The sequence below is a fragment of the Myodes glareolus genome, chromosome 1 (assembly GCF_982192425.1).
Source record: "Myodes glareolus chromosome 1, mMyoGla1.1, whole genome shotgun sequence".
Lineage (NCBI taxonomy): Eukaryota > Metazoa > Chordata > Mammalia > Rodentia > Cricetidae > Myodes > Myodes glareolus.
The window spans coordinates 115,778,738-115,798,758 of record NC_142026.1 but is presented as its reverse complement, the minus strand read 5'-3'; the positions used below and the strand labels follow the sequence as shown (position 1 = coordinate 115,798,758).

General features: G+C 43.2%; 1 long non-coding RNA gene across 1 annotated transcript; it reads right to left on the bottom strand.

Annotated features, from left to right (window-relative positions):
• Positions 1-1,061: 1,061 nt before the first annotated feature.
• On the bottom strand, positions 1,062-18,796 carry LOC125394458 (uncharacterized). The gene is made up of 5 exons (XR_007230224.3): positions 18,706-18,796; positions 17,430-17,547; positions 6,478-6,545; positions 4,542-4,671; positions 1,062-2,075 (listed from the first exon to the last, which is right to left on the bottom strand). It is a non-coding gene; the product is annotated as an uncharacterized LOC125394458 (long non-coding RNA).
• Between the last annotated feature and the right edge of the window lie 1,225 nt (positions 18,797-20,021).

Sequence of the window (20,021 nt, the reverse complement as noted above, 5' to 3'; positions counted from 1 at the left end):
CCCTAGCTTCACATTCTCTCATTCTCTCCAATGCTGTGTTGCTTTAGTGGGTGTCAAGTAGATGTCAATTTTTTTTTTTTACTTTGCCATTTTGTGAAGGCATAAAATTTGATAATTTTTAATATTTATTTGTAATTTTAAAAGTGTGTGTGTGTGTGTGTGTGAGAGAGAGAGAGAGAGAGAGAGAGAGACAAACGGGGGGGGAGAAAGAGAAAAAGAGAGAGAGAGAGTGAGAGAGAGAGAGAGAGAGGGGGGGGGAGGGAGAGATAACAGGGAGTGTAGGTACCTGTAGAGGTGTCAAATCCCCTGGAGTGGAGTTACAGGTGGTTGTGAGTCACCTGACTGGGGACTGGGGACTAGAAACTGAGCTCAGGTCCTCTTCAAAAGTGCTTTTAACCACAAAGCCACCTCTTCAGCCCCAATCTGAATGCTGTTCACATTCCCATCTGTCAGCTTCCTAGTCTCGGGTGAAGTGTCTAGATCTTTGGCTCCTTTTAGTTTTAAGTAGCTCATTAAATAATTGGTCGGTTTTGTAAAAGACAGACTGTGGCTGTTATATCGCTGGGTCCTCTAGCCTCAAGCCCCTGAGCCCCTAAGAGCGCAGATGGAAACCACCACACCTGGTTTGACACTTTTCTTATTGTATAGTCTTGTGTTCTTTGAGCATCTGTGACAGAAATCTTTTATTGGAGAAGTGTCTCCTTTTCCCCACCTGTAGATTTTCTTTTTCTTTTGGTCACAGTATTTTTTTTTTTTTTTAGAGAGTAACAGTTTTTATTTAACAATGCCCAACTTGTTAACATTTTCTCTGAAGGATCGCACTATTTCTGTTACACCATACCATTGCCAAACTGAAGTTCTCTGGGACGTTTTCCTCTTATGTTTTCCTGCAGGATTTTAGCAGTTTTGTGATTCATGTTTAGGTCTATGATCTGTCTTTTGACAAGTGTAGGCTCTGTCTCTACCTTCACACCACATGTCGCTGATGCTAAATGTGATAATAGAAGTAATAATAAGACAATATCAACCACTCCAGAAAAGAAGCTGACATACAATTCTCTTCAGAAGAAGTGCAGTTTATTAGGGGAAAGAACCTAGAGGTGATGATGTCTCAAAATGGGAGGGAGAGATTTAGGCAGAAATACTATGTTATACGGAAATGATCTAAACATGGTGTGTCCCTAGGCTTCCACTAAAACCTGGAGAGAAACTTCATTAAGAAAATTCACTAAAATAGAGGGAGGGGGAACATGACAGGAATGGGAGAGGCCAGAGAAGCCTCCTCAGAAGCAACCTTAGCTGGGCATCGCTGGCGCACACTTTTAATTCGGCACTGGAGAAGCAAAGGCAGGCGGATCTCTGTGTAAATTCACAACCAGCAGGGTCTATAACATGAGTTCCAGGACAATAGACAAACAAACAAACAAGCAAAAGCCTAACCTTTAGATTTCTTCCCTTTACTAAGGCTTTTATAAATTCGGGTTCGGTAGGGTTCAAAGTTTCATATTCTGTGATTGAGTTTCACACGATGGGCCTGACAAACAACCAAATAAAAGAGGCAAGGACCATACATAGGTGGAGGGCTGTCAAGTCACATCCCTCTGTCCTAGACAGAGCGGCAGGGATGTGTGGCCCATTTCTTTCAGGCTGTGAGATCTGGCCTAAAGATGCAGGCTAGTGTTTTAACAATGAACATTATTTTTAATCCTTAGAAATTCTTTTACATACATCGACTTTTTCTCTTGAAGAATGAGAGGCTTAGAAATGGAAAGTATTGTGTGTGTAACTTTATCCTGAGTGACAAAGTTAAAATTTGAATTTAGTTGTGTTATGGGTCTTATTCTGAAACCTATAGTCTTTCTTAAAACCCTGAATCTATTTGATGAGTTTTGCTTTTGAGTTGAAGGAAAGACAACGTGAAGACTGGTTTTGTACTTCATTTTCTTCTTTTTTAAAGTTTGTGTTGCTGGACTCAGTGACAAGCCGCAGCCCAAGTTCCCTGGGAGGCTGACAGCGGGATCTCTTGGGCTTTAGGAGTTTGGAGTTAACTTGGACAATGTAGCACGACTCCTTCTCTAAAATAGAAATACATTAAGTAAACCCCATGGTCATTTCGGAACAACATACGTATTAAGTCAGAGGTCTATAGGGGAATAGTCCATGAAGATCCAGGAGCTATATTGACTCTGTTAATGATGGCTTAAGGAGGGATATCCTTTTCTTTAATGATGTAGCTTCTGGAGGACTATGTGGGAAGAAAGGGGGTCATAATCTATTCTGATTGCATTTATTCCTCACTACCCTCTGTCTCCCTTTCTCTCCCCCCAGACCCCGTGTGTGTGTGTGTGTGTGTGTGTGTGTGTGTGTGTGTGTGTGTGTGTATTTATGGATGTAACTGTCATGGCCATCTATGAAAAACAGAAGACCCGACTGATGCAGTAAGTTGCCACATCTGCATTTACGCAAGCAAAAGGGAGCTCAGAAAGATGAGCCGCGATCCTAGAAAATGTCAGGAACACGGGCGGCACTGCCCCAAAACAAAGAGATATCAAATTAGGACACTTGCAAGAGCGTGGAGGTAAGGAGTTCTACCCAGCAGCCAAGTAAAACACACCTATGTCCTTCCTTGCTTTGATGTCCATAATTCTCAGAAGACTGCCTTTCTTTCCATCCTGGCGGACTGGCGATGGAAGGACAGCTAGGACAGTCCTCACAATCTACTCACCGGGTGGAAAGAACATGAAGAGATGGCCCCTGTTAAGTCTATTTCCTCTATTGAGAAAGAGATCAAAGCCCCCCCCCCGCGTGCGCCTCAGACTTCCCTTTATACATAGATGGCTAAGGTCATATTATAGGCTACCTTTAACTATTTCGTATTTTCAGTGTAGAGGCTTTCAAGAGAATGGTGGATGGGCGAAAGTGTTGAATGTCACTGGTGTGTGGTAGTACATCCCTTTAAGTCCCAGAGTTAGGAAGACAGAAGCAGGTGGATCTCCGAGTTCGAGGTCAACTTGGTCTATGTAGTAAGTTCCAGGTGGCATGGGAGAGGAAGGATCAAAAGAACCAGAGGTCAGAAAGGACCGGGGCCAAGCAGAATCTTCCAGACGTGACAAAATCCCTATACCCATGAACTCAACAGCAGTGGTTACCTAACACAAGATCAAGCCAGTCAACATTTTAACATGGAGTTGGGAGGGGCTCACGAACCCCAACCCCTGGCCAAAAGGTTATCAACAGTTGGTGGTTTCTTGGGGAGGGAGAGTCAGTTTTCTTGAAGGGTGTGGCCCAGAGTAGGTTGACCGTGCCTGAGCGGAGAGCCCCACACCCATAAATATATGAGCAGAACGAATTGGAATCAGTGGATCATATTTTTAAAGGTTACAAAGTTGAGAAGGAGTTGGAGTAAGGCACATGTCTGCAATGAATTGAAGGAGGGATGAGGGCAGACATGATTAAAATGCATTGCATGCATACTGTTTTACAATTTATAATTAAATAATAAAATATATTTTAACAAATGTCTCTCTTATGGACCTCTAATCTATAAGAGCCCTTCTGCCTTTGTGTTATCTCTTGCCCAACTTCTTCCTGTGTATAAAACTACCAGCAAATGCTTGCTTAGCCCCGTCCCTTGAAGAGGTCCCCAATTCTGTCCTTTGATGGTTATCAGCATATTTTCTCAGTGTTATATAAATTCAGAGACCACTAGAATTGTCACAGAGACTCAAGTGAAGAGGCTTTGTTAATAAGATGGGCAGTGTTGCTTTACAAAAAGAGGAACTTCCATTAACCTTTCTCAAACCCTAGCATGTTGATTTAGTAGTCACTTAATCCAGTGAATCTCTAAGCCCGACTTACATGGTACCAGGGAACAAACTAAGAACAAAGGAAAGGAGTTGGAGCTACATCTCAACAGGTTGAATGATTATCTACCCAGATAGAAACCCTGGGCTTCATTCCCAACATCACATACCACAGCCCTGGCAATGCAGGTTTGTAATCCTCATGCTCAGGAGGTGAAAGCAAAGAATTAGAAATCCAAGGCCATCCTCAGCTACACAGTGAGTTTGAGGCTAGCCTGGGCTACATGAGATCCTGTGCAAGAAAAGAAGGAGAGAGATGGGGAGAAAGGAGCAGGGATGAGAGAATAGGCACTGGACTACTATGTTATACACCACAGATGGTTTTCCGTTTGTGCATGGGCATCCTCAATACTCATTAGGAGACGTTCCAAAAAATATGTTCGCAATCATTTCCACTGAAGCGCTCAGACATTTTCACATTTTCTCAGGCAGTTCATAATACTCAGTGTTCACAACATCAGCAGTCCCCAGTGTTACTGAGTTATTAGAATACAAGTGACCTTTTACTGAACCAGGGAAGTCTTGACTGGACCATTTTAAATTCAGTGTGAAACCAACACTTGCATATAGCAAATGGGAGGGGAGGGTGGGGAAGAAATGAAAGGGGGTGTTGTTGCAAAGCAGAAGTTTTCTTAAAAATCTCAGGACGCATAGTATGGCTCTCAGGAAGCTGCTTACCTTCCAACTCCTGCTAAGAAAGGAGTGGAAGTCGGGGCAATCATCAGGACTCCGGTGATGCTCTGCGGGTCAATCATGACGTTGTTGAAGTTAACACGTCTTCCCTGGTGAGGTAAAACTTCTAGTTATCCTAAGAAACACAAGAGTTTTTGGATATGTTTCGGGTGGATTTCAAAGAGTCTGGATGTTGGTAGGTTGTGGCAGACTGACAAGAAAGGAAGCTTGACATATTTGATCCTGTGCCCTCAAGGCCTGCCCAAAAAGATTCTCTAAAGAGGAAATGAATTCAAATGAGAACTGGCTGCCACTAGGGAAGAAGGGCAGGATGGAGACAATTTGGCTCTGCTTCCTTGTTCCCCCCTCCCATCTTCCATGCCAGTCCTCCAGCCAGGGGGCGGCGGGAGTGGGGGGGGGGTGGGGAGTGGAGGTGGGGGTGGGGGACCGTTCAGTAGCAGGAAGGTGTTTCCCCAGAACACATGTGTGGTGAAGGTGCCAAAAGCAGCTTCAGCCATCAATCCTCACTTTTCTTCACATTCCAAAGCCACTTATTCCTGCGCTTGACTCAGTGGGAGGGCTGTTGCTTTCTGAAGAAAGCCAGGGGAGGTAGCGAGGTGGGCTGAAGCAAGCTCTACAAAGGTGGAGGATGTTTCCTGCACCACGCTAAGAGTGACCCAGCTAGACTATGCAGCTCAGGTCCTTTCCCCTTAGCTTCCACCAGTCGCCATGTTCCCAACATTCAGAAGAAGTCTCCACTTACTCTGGACGCTGGATCAGACACAAGGGGAATTTGATGTAAACACAATGTACTTTCACTATAGAATTCACACGGTGGAGTCCAAGTTATAAATACCTAGATAATGGAAAGGCTTGGAATCCCCCGGGGTATAGTGGGGGGGGGGGTCACAAGCCAGTCAGCTTATTGTACTTTCTAGTGTACACTAAGCATGAGCAAGCATAAGGGTCACTCCTTAAGAATGAACAAACAAGTGGGGTTTGCTGGCACACACCTTTAATCCCAGCACTTGGGAGGCAGAGGCAAGCAGATCTCTGTGAATTTGAGACCAGTCTGGCCTACAGAGTGAGTTCCAGGAGCAGGGAAACACTGTCTTGAAAAGCCAAAAAAAAAAAAGAAAAGAAAAGAAAAGAAAGGAAGGAAGAAAGAAAGAAAAAGAAGAACACACTGAACAAGAGACCAGAAAACCAATCAACAAACAAACTTGTGTTACTTGCAGAAAAATCAAACGACAGTGGAAAACTCCCGGCTGCTAAAAGGAATAAGATGATGAAGGGGGCCATTAAAGAAGTTGCAGAAATTGATCTGGTGGATGGAATAAACAGTATTCATGTAACCTGCTCACAGCTCCTGCAGGAGAAGCTGAAACTAGTGGATATTTGAAATCATGTCTTTTTTTTTTTTCTTTTTTGTCTGAGACAGCGTTGCTCCGTGTAGCCCTGGCTGCCCTCAGTAAACCAGGCTGGCCTTGACTGCAGAGCTCTGCCTGCCTCTGCCTCCTGAGTGCTGGGACTAAAGGCGTTTAAAAAGAAGCCAAGGGGTATGTGCAGTTCTTATTAAGGTGTGTTAGCAGCCCTTGTCATTGTCCCAACTCCATTCCTCCTGCAAGGTGGCCTGGCACGTTGTCAGAACTGTGGAAAATCTCTGGGACATGACAGTTACAGACAGTTGTGAGCCACGGCCCTGCTGGCTGGCTCACGGCTTCAGCTTTTTCCTTCTGTCAATATGGGATCGCCGGGGAGACGGAAATTCGGGAATAAAGGTCCAATGTCTCAATAGGCCGATAGCCAAAGGGAGGGGCACAATGGTCTCTTGAGAGTATCTCCATCCCTGTCAGGGTAGTTACAGCCTGGACTGTAACTACAGTTATAAGAACTACTGTAATTATAAGAAAATTATTTTTAGAGCTATGAATGTACTGACCTTATTTTAGTGGGTGGAAATTCCTCAGGTTTTGTTCCTATCAAAGCGATGCACTTTGGAAATTATGCCTGAAGATACCAAGAAACAGCAAAGCAAAGAGGGCTTAGCCATAGGCTTCCATTGTCACCCTCAGCCCCTCTCTCTGTCCTCTTTCCATCGGGCTGGGTGAACAGGGAGGCCCTTTCCTACCCTTCCCTCTACCCGAGACAGGAGACCAGACTCATTTCTGTTGGCGTAGCATGAAGCAGATTTACACTGGGAACTTTTGGGAAAGTTAGTCTGAAAGGGTGGGAACTTTCCCTTGCCCTCGATTCCTGGCTGAGATGCTGAATTAAGGACAAAGTCTCCCAACCACGAAACAGAAGTACAAGAACAAAACCACCTTGAGGTTGGCACAGCAGAAATGGGCTGGGGTTTAGAGCCACCCAAAGGACTCGGAAGTGCCTGGCTCCAGACTACCCTGGGAACAATACCTTAGTAAGTTTTTTTTTTCTGTTTACCCCAATAAAGTATCTTAATTTCAGATTGTAGATTTAAATTAAGAAAGCTGTCAGTTTGTGCCTAGGGAGATGGTTCAGTAGTTAAAAGCACTGGCTGCTTTTCTAGAGGACCTAGGTTTGAATTTTGGTGCTTAAGCTGCATCCCATAACCAGCTATAACTCCAGCCTTAGGGGCACGAGTGTCTTCTTCTGGTCTCATTGGGCACCAGGCTTGCACCTGATCCACAGACATACAAACAGACAAAACAAACAAATAAAACACCACACACGCAAGAGAAAAGGAAAAGAAAGCTGCCAACTGATAGCAGCAAGAGTTCTGCTCTTGATTTTGCTCCTAAATATACACCTTCCCTATTAAAAGTGGAATTATGGCAGGCGAAATTCTATGAGAGATATATAAAATATGCTAATTTATACATGAAAGGCAAGAAGTAGTGGTGCTCATTTTTAATTTGAGAGTGTGTAGACAAACTTGCAGAGTCAAGGGAGGAATTGGGTGGAGAGACAAGTAGGTCTGTGGGGAAAGTCGCCCTCCATATTACCAGTCTCCCTGGAGGGTTGTTGATTGCGTAACTCTGTCTCTGAGACCCTTTTGCATGTAAGAGTAGGGACGTTTAGACAGGCGGTGGTGGTGCACACCTTTAATTCCAGTACTTGGGAAGCAGAGGCAGGTGGAGCTCTGTGAGTTCGAGGCCATGCTGGTCTACAGTGCGAGTGCCAGGACAGACTCCAAAGCTACACAGAGAAACCCAGTCTCGAAATAACAAAAACAAAACAAGACAACAACGACGAAACAAAAAACAAAAAACAAAAAACAAAATGAAGTAGTGTGAAAACTCCGGTTTAGCGCGGCATTCTTGTCTCACCTTTCTGTCTGGGGAAGGTCGGGGTGTTGTTCCCTGTGACCCTCTTTTTCCTGTCCTTTCTTTTTTCTTTTCCTGAACCTCTTTCTTTGCTGTTGAGTGTTCCCTTCTGGGTGGAAGGCACCCTTGCGGGCCATTCTTGGGGTGTCTCCTCCGCAGCAAGTCATTGGCCTTCCCTCCAGGTGCCTGTCCGTCTCTCACCTCGTCTTCTTCCTCACGTTCTTCCCTTCGTATTTTCGCCTCTGCCTCCCCCATCTTCGCCGTGCCCCTTCCCTTCCCTTTCCATTCTGTGAAGGAAACTGAGAGGGAATGCCCCGTGTGCTGCACCCTGTAGAGACACCTAGCACTTATCAAGCAGACCGCTCCGTGGAGATGGTCATACCACACACCATCTCATTTTCATACAGTGGCAGGATGTGTCCTATTTGAAAACCATGTCGCCACGAAAGAGGAGCGACTCGTTCGTGCTTCATGGCCCTCCTTTCACCCATCTGACTCCCTTTCCTTTCTGTCTCATTTTCCTTTGGAGGAGCCATTTTGACGACCTACCATAATATACAGAAGAGGCCACATGAGTGTATTCATGTGTGGGTGAAATCCGAGACAAATTAACACTGGACCTCTGTGACGGGGCCCAGACATAGATATTAGAAACAACTTTTTTAGTGAGAGAAAAAGTACAAGGACTGATGTTCTAGATCATGCATTTTCAACATAAGATTGACTCTATTAAAGAGTATGGATTAAACGGGGGCTGGGGATGTAAGGAAACCCCCATTGAACTGAGGAGGCTAAAATGAAGCAGAAAAAAATCTCCTCACGAGGGTACAAGGACTTCCCAAAAAGGTGACAGGGGGTTGAGATGACATGTGTGGGCGCTGCCCACGTTCAGGGTATGCCCCAAGTTAAAACTGTTTCCAAAAACCCCTACGTGACCACAGGCGGCGCAGAGCCTGCCACACTTATATTTAGAAGCAGTGCAATAAATACACGAAGGAATTCCATCAGATAGAATGAGATTAAAGCAAGCCGCTTCTCTTTATTCTGGGAAGAAAACTAAAACTGCGTGCACCTCGTCACATAGTTTAGAAAAGTGTTTGAAAAGTGCACCAAAAGTTCTCTCTCTCTCTCCTCCCTCCCTCTCTCTCTCCCCCCTCTCTCTTCTCTCTCTCTCTCTCTCTCTCTCAATCTCTCTCTCTCTCTCTCTCTCTCTCTCTCTCTCTCTCTCTCTCTCTCTCTCTCTCTCTCAACAACTCCGTGGGAGCAATAATTTCTATGGTGGGTAATTTTGCAAAGTTTTCCTAGGTAGTTTTAGTGAAATTTTCAGGATGTTGTTGGTTCCATTTAATGATTCAACCTTAGAGTAGTGTGTGTGTGTGTGTGTGTGTGTGTGTGTGTGTGTGCGCGCACGCAAGTGAATGAACTTGCTTGCTTGCAGGCTGGTATGTATGTCTGGGCATGTGCAGCAGAGAAGGGCAGAGGTAGGGAGGTAGGGGACAGTATGATTACAGAATGCATCAGGCACAGGGACAGAACAAAATCTCTAGAAACAATCTGCCAGTACTCTCAGAGTTTCACACGGTTTCTGAAAATGTACTTTGAGAAAAATTTTATAGAATGATCAGAAATCATACTTTATAACAAAATTATTGAATGTTTTTATATGATAAAATAAAATAAATATATTACATAATCATGTAAGGCACAATGGATTCATCAAAAGATGCAGAAGGTTTATAATAACTGAACAAGAGGGAAGGATAGAAAGAAAGAAAGATAGATAGATAGATAGATAGATAGATAGATAGATAGATAGATAGATAATAGATAGATAGATATCTCACCCTTAGGTTACATCAATGCCTGCAAAGTATGAGTGCATTTGAATGAAAATGTGCTTATTGTTGAATAAAAGCTAAATGACTGTAACATCAAAGAGCTTATGGTGGTTAAAATAAGCTTACGTGAAAGCAAAATCCTTGAAACTGGAACTAGCACATTTAGAATTGCAATGGTGATTCAAAGCAAATGTGTCTGAATTCACTAACTTGTGTGATGGAACTATTGATATTTTACTTCTTTTGTTGTTGTTTTTAATAACAATTTTTCTAAATGTTTTTGGTTATTTTATGAGAAAACTGGGCTTGACACATATGTGTATATATTCCCAGCACTGGGGAGGCTGAGGCTGGAGGTAGATAGATCTGGGATAGGGCAAGATAATCTCAGAAAACCAAAACATTAATCAATAAACATCAAAATGAATTAAAAAAATTATTATGTATATGATACATATAATGCATATATAAAAATGTATATGCAAATAAATAAATATATCAAAATAAATTTAATTTTTGTTGAGGTGATAAAATAAAGGAATGGATACTTTTTAAGCCTTTCTATATACATGCATGCACACACACACACACACACACTGAGAATTATAGGCTCAGGGGGCAAAGGCACTAACTCTACAAGTCTTATGCCCTTTGCTCATTCTTTAGAATGCATGGTAGAAGGAGATCACTGGCCCTGACAATTGTCCCCTGACCTCCACACACCCACAAATAAAAATAATAAATAAGCAAATAAAAGAAAAGAGAAAAATCTATGTCAAATGATAGAATGCTTGTGGAGCATCTTCTCGAATCTGTAATACAAGCTTTGCAAGTTTATTTAGAACATGTAGAACTAACAAAATGTAGTAACCAAACTGTGTAAGACAAAAAACAGTACAAGACAATGGACACATGAACAGGACAATGATAAAAACGAGAACGATACTTTTTAAAAGTATTTTTTGAAAGAAAGAATTCTTATTATTTGCAGACATTATAAAACTTTCAACCTGCTGAGTTTTAAGCATTTTTCTTTATCTTGAGAATTTCATGCACTACACAATGAAATAAGCCGTATTATACACTGAAATAGGGTCATATTATACCCTCACTTCTCCCTTCCAAGTGGTTCCATCAACCTGCTGATTTTAACTTTAGGATATATCCCTAAGAAAAATTGTAGCGTACAGTACCAAGACGTGAATAAGAATGCTCACTGGTTTGTACTGAAAAACAAGGCAATCACAAATGTACACAAATAAGGGGGTGGACAAATAAATGAAATTCATAAAGTTGGATAGTAAGTAGCAGCAAAAAAATTATGAATTATATCCTACACACTTAAACACGGATTATATTTAATCAGAAGAGAAAGCCACAAAAGATTAAGTATGAAAAGTTTATAACTAAAGAAAACCGACCAGTAGATTATTTAGAGTAAATACAGACAAAGTAGAACTGAAAACAAAATGAATTACTTTATAATAGTCCAGAGCCTCTTTTGTAGCCAAGAAGAAGGCTCCTTCCCTGTCCTGGGTGACTAGTCTCTGGAGTGGAGCATCACAAGGGTGAAAAGGGGTACATGCACCTTCAAGAGGGTTAGAATGTCTGACTTCTTAAGCTCAGGGTAATTATATGTCTCTGTGTGTTTTAAAAACCATGCCTTCATGTATTAACTTGTTCTTTAGTTTCTTATTAAGATCCAAAGGTATTAGGATGAGTTTATCAATATATCTGTTCCTTTTGGACGCCGGGGGTAGTTTGGGCTTTTAAGAAACGAGGGTGACATTTTCAGACATGGCTGTGTGACGATTCTGAGACTTAGTTGTTTGTCAAATGGAGATAACACTTAACTCAGAGTGTGTTTTTAGGATGACATTCAATTATAATGAGAAAGAAGGAACTTAACCCTAGCTTATATAACATATGTGGTTAATTGCTGAAACACACTGATAATAAAATGTTCTCTACTAAGCAGAAATAGGAAGCAAGTCTTTGAACTGAAATGTGCTAAATGACCTTAAGTCATTCTTGAACTATTTATTACATCACTCCTGAATTTGAGTATGTTTTATTGAAAGAACTCAGAAGTTCGTGGTCTAAACTTTCTCGCCATGTATTTTGCACAGGGCACTACTGGTAACATGGTTTAGCCCTCACCTTTGGATTGGCTATGAAGAAATGCCAAGGGTCTCCCGACAGCCGGTGCAGTGAAGCATTCCTGTTAATGATCATTCACCAGAAAAAACAGGGAAAGAAGAAAGTGAAGTCACGTTCAAGGAGGTGTGCCAAGTGCACACGTTGCACACATGTCTGCTCAGACACGGCTGAAAGTGAAGCCTTGATTACCGAAGGGGAGCCCCGCTCCTCCAAAGGCCAGGGATACATGCAGGCTTCCATCGGTGTGACTTCATTTGATTGAGTCATATCAAAGTGAATTGGTTTGACACCCCCAAAAGGGTAGCTTCCACTAACAAAAGTCATAGCACTCTATAGAACAAAGAAAAGGTTACTTGGCTAAAAAATCTTTTGAATCAAAAGGAGAAGACAGAATTTCCTCCAATCACAAGGAACCAAGAAAAAACTATCATATTTCCTGGCTACCCACTCACCTTACCACCCCCTCCCCCAGATCCCCTTTAGCAGCAGAAAAAGAAATCACAGAAGAGAAGCACCCCAGAAGACTGGGTGAGCCAGACTTTCCTTCCCAGGGTGATTCAGCCTCCCCTGGAGGAGGGGCGGTCAGTCAGCTCTTTAACTCTGTGTGCTCCGGCCTGGCTTTCAATATTAGACATCTGGAGTTTTTGAAAATTAACACTGGAACAAAAGTCACTATCATACTTCATGTCTCCTTCACCCACCCTCAGCCAGAAGTTTATTTTAGCCTACTTGAAAAGAAGAAGAAGAAGAAGAAGAAGAAGAAGAAGAAGAAGAAGAAGAAGAAGAAGAAGAAGAAGAAGAAGAAGAAGAAGAAGAAGAAGAGTAAAGCTATTGGGAAATACTGTCTAGAAATTTAGACAAATCCACACAAAGGCATGATGTAGCGGTTGCCACCACCCGTGACTGATTTTACTACAAACTAAAGGGAAAATGCGTTAAGTGACATGGTAAATAGCCTCTTTCCTCTCTCCTCCCAGTCTATCTACTTAATCACGCATGACTGCAGCCAGGGTGATGCAATCGAATCGGTGTAGCTCCCTTATCTAGGTGAAACGACACAGCCTGCCCTTGAGGCTGAAATAAGGCAAGGCTGTGGAGTCCTTTGGGCATTAGAAGAGCAGGGTGAGTCTTCCCACAAGCCCCCCAGGGTGTCTGAGGTACCTAAGCCCTCCAGTAACAGACAAAATATGAGCTCTAGGATGCTCGATTGTTTTATGCGCTACTTATGCTCCGCATTTATGACCTAAGACCCTAATAAAACACTCAGTTTACAGTCCCCCTTACCTGCTATGTCCCAAATGTCCAGAGATCTGTGTGTTAGGCGTAGGGGTTGACACCTTTGAAAGGTCCAACCCAACTTTGTTCTAGGTTTCCCACCAACACTGTCAGGATGATGTCTGTCTGTTGGGGACACTTGATGTGTGAAGTTCACACATACAGGTGTCGTGAACTCTTCCAGACCACCAGCATAAAACCATCACTTTTGTTAAAACCTCAGCAGACTCTCTCACCCAAAGAGTTGTTATTTCAGCAATATAACTGTGAAACAGCTACCTAGGAACATTGTCTAGCAGAAAAGAGAGAGCCCCAAAAGTACAATCTTTGTGAATTTCACTATTATTCTCTAAACACCAGATAGAACATTCTAGCTGGGCGGTGAAGGCGCACGCCTTTAATCCCAGCACTCAGGAGGCAGAGGCAGGCGGATCTCTGTGACTTCGAGGCCAGCCTGGTCTACAGAACTAGTTCTAGGACAGTTAGGGCTGTTACACAGAGAAACCCTGTCTGGGAAACCAGAAAAAAGAAGAAGCAGGAGGAGGAGGAGGAAGGAGGAAGGAGAAGGAGAAAGAGGAGAAGGAGAAGGAGAAGTAGAAGAAGATTCTAGAAAGTGCTCCCAGATAGCTCATTCTCAGGATAATAAGGAATCTGATTTGAAAGTTTGGATGGAGGGCTGCCATCCTTTGTGTTCAGAACATAGCAGTAATTTGTCCCTCCTAACAGCTTGCTAGACTCTTCCATCATATAGCATCTGAGGGTCAAACTCAGGGACAGTGCTGTGGCTGTAGCACGATCCTTTACTTGCCGAAGCATCTTGATGGCTCAGGCATTCTACTTCAGAGTCATAAGTCTGTAAGTTCCTACTCGTTAAATATATTCCACACAAGATCATTGTGAAGTCCTTGAAGCTTAACTCATATGCCCACTTTTGAAAAAGAAAATTGTCTTTATTTCTTAATGTTGATATTTACTTCAAGAAAAAGAGAAAATGGAAGACGTAACTTTGACATACTTATTTTTCACACAGCACGCCTGGGAACTGGGGCAAATAGGCAAGGAGCTCTTCAGATTTAATACTGCATTTAAAAATAGATGGAGGCTTAACTTCATTTCTATTTATAAGCAATGAGTTTTCTGGATGTGTGTGCTGGTCACCAAGGGTACGCTCACTGAAAACATGAAGTCTGGGCTGAGAGGCAATGGGACAGACTTAGTTGACTGCCCAGGGGAGGCCTCACCCTCTCTGAGGGTGGGGGCAAGAGAACTTGGGATTATTATGTAAAAATTTAATTAATTAATTATAATTAATGATAAAATTATGAACCCCTTTCTATCTTCAAGTCAGAACAATATTAGTCTATATTTTCTTCTAAGGTTTAAAATTTTATTTTTGACATACAATTTCTGTGCTTTGTCTAGAATTGGGGTTTTTAGTGCATTGTGAGCCAGATCGCCAACTCAGTTTTATTTATAATTATAATTTATTCCAAGCTACTCTACTTAAATATCTCTTCCTTTCTCTGTTGCTCATCTCTGTCACCCTACCATAAGAAAATTTCAATGTCTACAAGAAACATGAAATAGTAGTCTCAAGAAATGCAATCCAGGACTAGGGAGATAGCATTTGAGAGCCACTTAGTTGACCTTTCTGTTCTTTTGAAAATCTCTCTAACCCTGTGCTACAGCCAATTTTGCTATTTACTTTCGTTGTCCTAGGATGGAGCCAGCTTGGTCCTGGTGTAGTATCTTTTCATAGAGGCCTAGATTTGCTTTTCTAATAGTTTATTATCCATCTACCATTGTAATGGTAACTTTGATCCATGACTTTTCCTGTCCTGTTCTCTTCTTGTGTGTGTGTGTGTGTGTGTAGTGTGTGTGTGTGTAGTGTGTGTGTGTGTTCCACAGCATGCATGTAATGCTTGCGACAGAAATCAGAAGATTGCTACCAGGGAGTTTGTTTTCTCCTTCTACCATGTGGGTTCTGGAACTGAACTCAGTTCATCAAGCTTGGCAGCAGTTGCTTTTACGACCGGCACTATCATGTTAACCTTGTCAAAATAGTTCCTATCCATTTCTCTCTCCAGAAACACACATGAGCATAGAAGCATGTGCACATACATGCCGTTTACCACTCCCTCACTGCTTTCTTAGTATTCCCTGAACCAGATATGCCTCATAACAGGAGTGTGTGCAACTGATTTGTTAAAGTCAGTCCACATTAAATTCTATTTTGAAGTCAGGAGTGATGGTTATAATCCTAGTACCCTGGAGGCTGAAGCAGAAGGATCATAAATCCAAGGCCACCTTGAGCTACGTAACGAAACTATGTCTTATAAAAATTAAACTAAACTAAACGAAGATGCAAAACAACAACAGCAAAAAAAATCCCTTTAGGTAAAATTTGCACTGTATTTCTGGTGAATAAGGTTAATGTTTAAAAACTCAATAGGGCAACATGTTAATATGTTTTCACTTCCTGTTACATTTTAGATACCTGTCACCTCTGTTCTTCCTTCATCTTAGTGCCCACACAGCTGACGTGACCAAGCACTGAAGCAGGCCAGTTGCATCAACTCTCTGGTAGCTCTGCCTTGAGATAATGCTGAGTCCAAGGCCTTGGTGTCTGGAGAAGGCTCTGGTGTCTTTGTGCTCTGTGTCCTTTTCCTTCGGGCCTCCACTGAGTGTCTAGGGCTTCTTGTCTGGATGAATGCTGGAAGTTCTCACATGCGCTCAGAACTAGGTCTCACACCTCCCTTCTCTGGGGCCTCTCACTCCCTGATGTTGATTTTCTCATTCTTCTAGTTAGTAGATCAAGTCAATACAAATATGTGGCTAGCCCATCCTGTGCCAAGCTGCTGGGGATGGGGAGATGACACTGTCTGTACTTGGAAACAGACCCCAGTCAGCCCTGCTGTGTGTCCAGTTTGAGACTCACTGCTGCCCATATGGTGTGGTTTAGCCTCAAATCGGACCTCACAGGTGCTGATGATATTTGGAGCTCACCACATCCCTTTGACACTATAACTTTTGACAGCAAAACAACACATCCAGGACCATCTTCCACTAACTCCGGCTTCCTATCTGATCCTGCTGCACCTTGCCAAGATCCTGGCTGAGGTTTTGGGAGTTCTGTTGGATCCTAACCTTTATAACTTTACTGTTCACTAAAGTATTGTAACATGATGGCCAGCTTGTTGGGGTATCTGTCCCGCCTGGTAACCACAGCTGGCAAGCCCCAAAGAAAATCACACAGAGAACTCTATAAGATTATAAACTGGTTGGTCCATTAGCTAAGGCTTCTTATTAGCTCTTGTAGCTTATATTAACCCATTATTCTTATCTATGTTAGCCACGTGGCTCGGTATCTTTCTCAGCGGGGCAGGTCACATCTTGCTTTTTTGGAGTCTGGGCAGGAGTGGGAGGAATGGACTTCCTCCTTCCTAGAATTCTCCTGTTCTCATCGCACTGCCTATACTTCCTGTCTGGTTGACCCGCCTATACTTCCTGCCTGGCCAATCAGCATTTATTTAAAAAATGATTGACAGAATACAGACAATTCTCCCACACCAGAGTATCTTTACACACATTTCCCCAAGCTAGCTTTGCATCTTCAAACAACTCTGTGAGATGGTAAGAGAGGCTCTGTAAATTTCTGTTTCTCCAATGAGGAGATACAAAGTCTGATGACTTAGTGGGAGTGGCTTAACTAATGAATGACGCCTTTAGGACTTGAACTCTGGCCAAGTTTTTCAGTGTTTTCTCCATGCAGTGAAGCTTAGGGGAGACAACTTCCTCTTTGAGCAGACTTCACATTTCATTTCAGAAAGCAGGCATCTTTCTTCCAGTGTGAAGAGTTAATGGACCTGGAAGCCCAGGAAATACTTTAACCCCCAAATAACCATTCAGAGGGCATCAATGTAAGATAGAATGTTGTCAGAAGGATATAAAGGACCTCTGAACTGCACCCTTCCATGTCTCACCAGACCCCATGGTACTCTGAGATATGGGCAGCCTCAGTTCACAGGACACGTGGCCGTGTTAGCTGGAATCACCAGTCGGTGTTGGCACTATCCTCAAAGGTCTTCCGCAAGCCCTCAGCAGAGAGTTGAAAAGCGGAAGGAAAAAGGAAAGCATTATGCCTGGTGACAGCTCAGACAGTTTACATAGACAGGGAGATGTGATTCCCGAATTTGTGCACCTTCTAAAAGTCAACAGCAAATTGCCTTGAATGTCTTTTTCTTTCTTTTCCTTTTATTTATTTTTGTATGGGATGGGGGTAGGGGACAGGTTTTTTTCATCAGCATGGAACTTACCAAGTAGGGATAGAGAGGCAGAGAGCCCAGAGCTGTGACTGTCCCTCACTTCCCAAAACTGGGATTACAAGCAAGCACAACCATATCTTCTCTGACATTGATTGTAGATTAGGTCGATCTGTTTGTACAGCAAATACTTTTACATAAGGAAATTTGATAACATGATTTCGAATTGAAATCCAGGAGTAGTGATCACAAGAAAAACCACATACACATGCACCCCACACACACACTACACACAGAGAGACACACACAGAGAAACACACACACAGAAAGACTCATACACACAGACACACACACTATTCAGATGAAACATGATATTTTGTTGTTGTTGTTCTTCACAATAAGGTCTCTCTACGTAGCCCTATCTGTACAGGAACTCACTACGTAAACCAGGCTGGCCTCAAATTCTCGGATAAGCACTGTTTCTCCCAAATACTATCTCAATATTTACTTCTAGAGAAACTCCAAATGGTCTTAGACATTGAGTTAGGCAATCAGGTGATAACAAAATGCAATCTTCTTACTTGAAAGAAATTCACATTTATGACGAACACTTGAAGTCAAAATGACAAAGTCATATCCTCCACTGAATAAAACAGCACCTAGAAAAGAGCACCTAAATCAAACTTGATAGTGTGTTTCCCTGATTAGGAGCATTTAGGCTCAAGTCCTGAAGAATGCTCAGGTGCTGGCTAGCTGATTCAGGTACCACAGGCTGTGGGAAGGCAGCTATGGCAGTCTTGCATTATGCATGAGAGCACAATGGATGTTGAAAACATCCAGTAGAGGAGAGTCCAGGGTGCATGCCACTAAGGGTCTTGTGGATTTGGGCTTAGTTGGAGATCTGTGAAAAACAAGTCCTGTGGTGGTGGTATACACCTCTAGTCCCAGCATCTGGGAGTCAGAGGCAAGTGGATCTCTAGTAGCTGGAGGCTAGCCTGGTCTACAGAGGGAGTTCCAGGGTAGCCAGAGCTACACAGAGAAACCCTATCTCAAAACAACAACAATAACAACAAAGCAAAACTGGTGTGGACCATTCCACTGCAGTTTGACAAAGTTCCAGCATTTCAACATTGCAGACCACACTGTTGTAAGGAAAGGGTCCCTTGTTTGTCCCGGCTGCCTGCCTAGCTTACACCCAAATAACCACACAGAAACTGTATTAATTAAAACATTGGTTGGCCATTAACTCTAACTTCTTATTGGCGAACTCTTACATATTAGTTTAACCCATCTCCATTAATCTGTGTATCTCCATGTGGCAATGACTTACCAGAGATTCTAACCGTAGTCCATCTCAGGCAGAGGATCCATGGCTTCTCTGACTCTGCCCTTCTTCCTCCCAGCATTCAGTTCTGTTTTCCACACCTACCTAAGTTCTGCCCTATCAAAAGGCCGAGGCAGTTTCTTTATTCATTAACCAATGAAAGCAACACATAAACAGAAGGACCTTCTTGACCACCACACTTCTCCAGCACCTTTTTACTTTCATTTGCAATGATTCCCAATATTAATGTCTTGCTGTACTGATCTGTCTTGTGAAATTACCTGGCGCGAGTGAAAATGAAGCGCAAGCATGAAGCACACAACAAACCCACTTCAGAGTTTATTAGAGACACGTGAACAGGCCTGGGGAAGTCGGTGTGCAGAAAAGAGAACTTATAAAGGCCTTCTGGCTTTTAAAGGCTGGCGAGCGCATGCGCATAGGGGGTTGACGAAGCTGCATCATACATGGATGGTGGAGTTCACGCACGTGCACAAGGGCTTACGTAGGTGATGCAGCCATGCCACATGTAGGTCACGCAAAATCTTTTAAGGCCCCCGGGATGGCTAAGTATTTTTCCTGAGTGCTTGTCTGCAAATGTGTAGCCCTGGAACCTGGAAGCTCCCCTCCCCACTCCGCTGAGGCAAGTAGATCTTCCTTCTGCTTCCAGCCTGAGCTTTCTCTTTTCCACCTCTCCCCTAAAGAGGTATCTTCTCATCTCCTCTCCCCCACTCCATTTCTCTTTCTCTCTCTCTGCTCTTCCCTCTTTTCCGCTTTCCCCCTTTCCCTTTCCCCTCCATAACCCACTAAATAAATACCCATGTTCCCTGCAAGGCATGCCTATGGTCTCTGTCTCTCACCCACGGCAGCTCCTCGTGGAATGGGTTGTCCTGCCGACAACCTTCTGAGGTCTCTCACCTGCTACTTTCCACCTGCCTGGGACCCACAGAGGCCTCGGATCATGACCTATGGCTGCCCCTCATGGCCTGCCGTGGTCTCCCACCCACCTCTGCCCTAAACCACCCACAGTGGCCCACTGCCGCCCCTCGGGGAACGGCACAGCATTTTACCACTACACTTGCCCTTTGGGAAATTTTGTGTGGGCTTTGGTAAAAGGATAAAAATGTATATTATGGTAGCTGTTTGGGTGAAGGTTTCACTCCAGCCCCTAGCATCCATATATCCAAAGAGTCTGGAATGGAAGGATGGAGGCTCCAGTCCAAGCCCCCTCCCTACAGAGTTGCCTCAGTCCAGACTCCCTCCGTGAGAAAGTCCACCAAAGAATGACCACTCCCCAGGGATGCTCAAGACCAGTTCCACAGGGT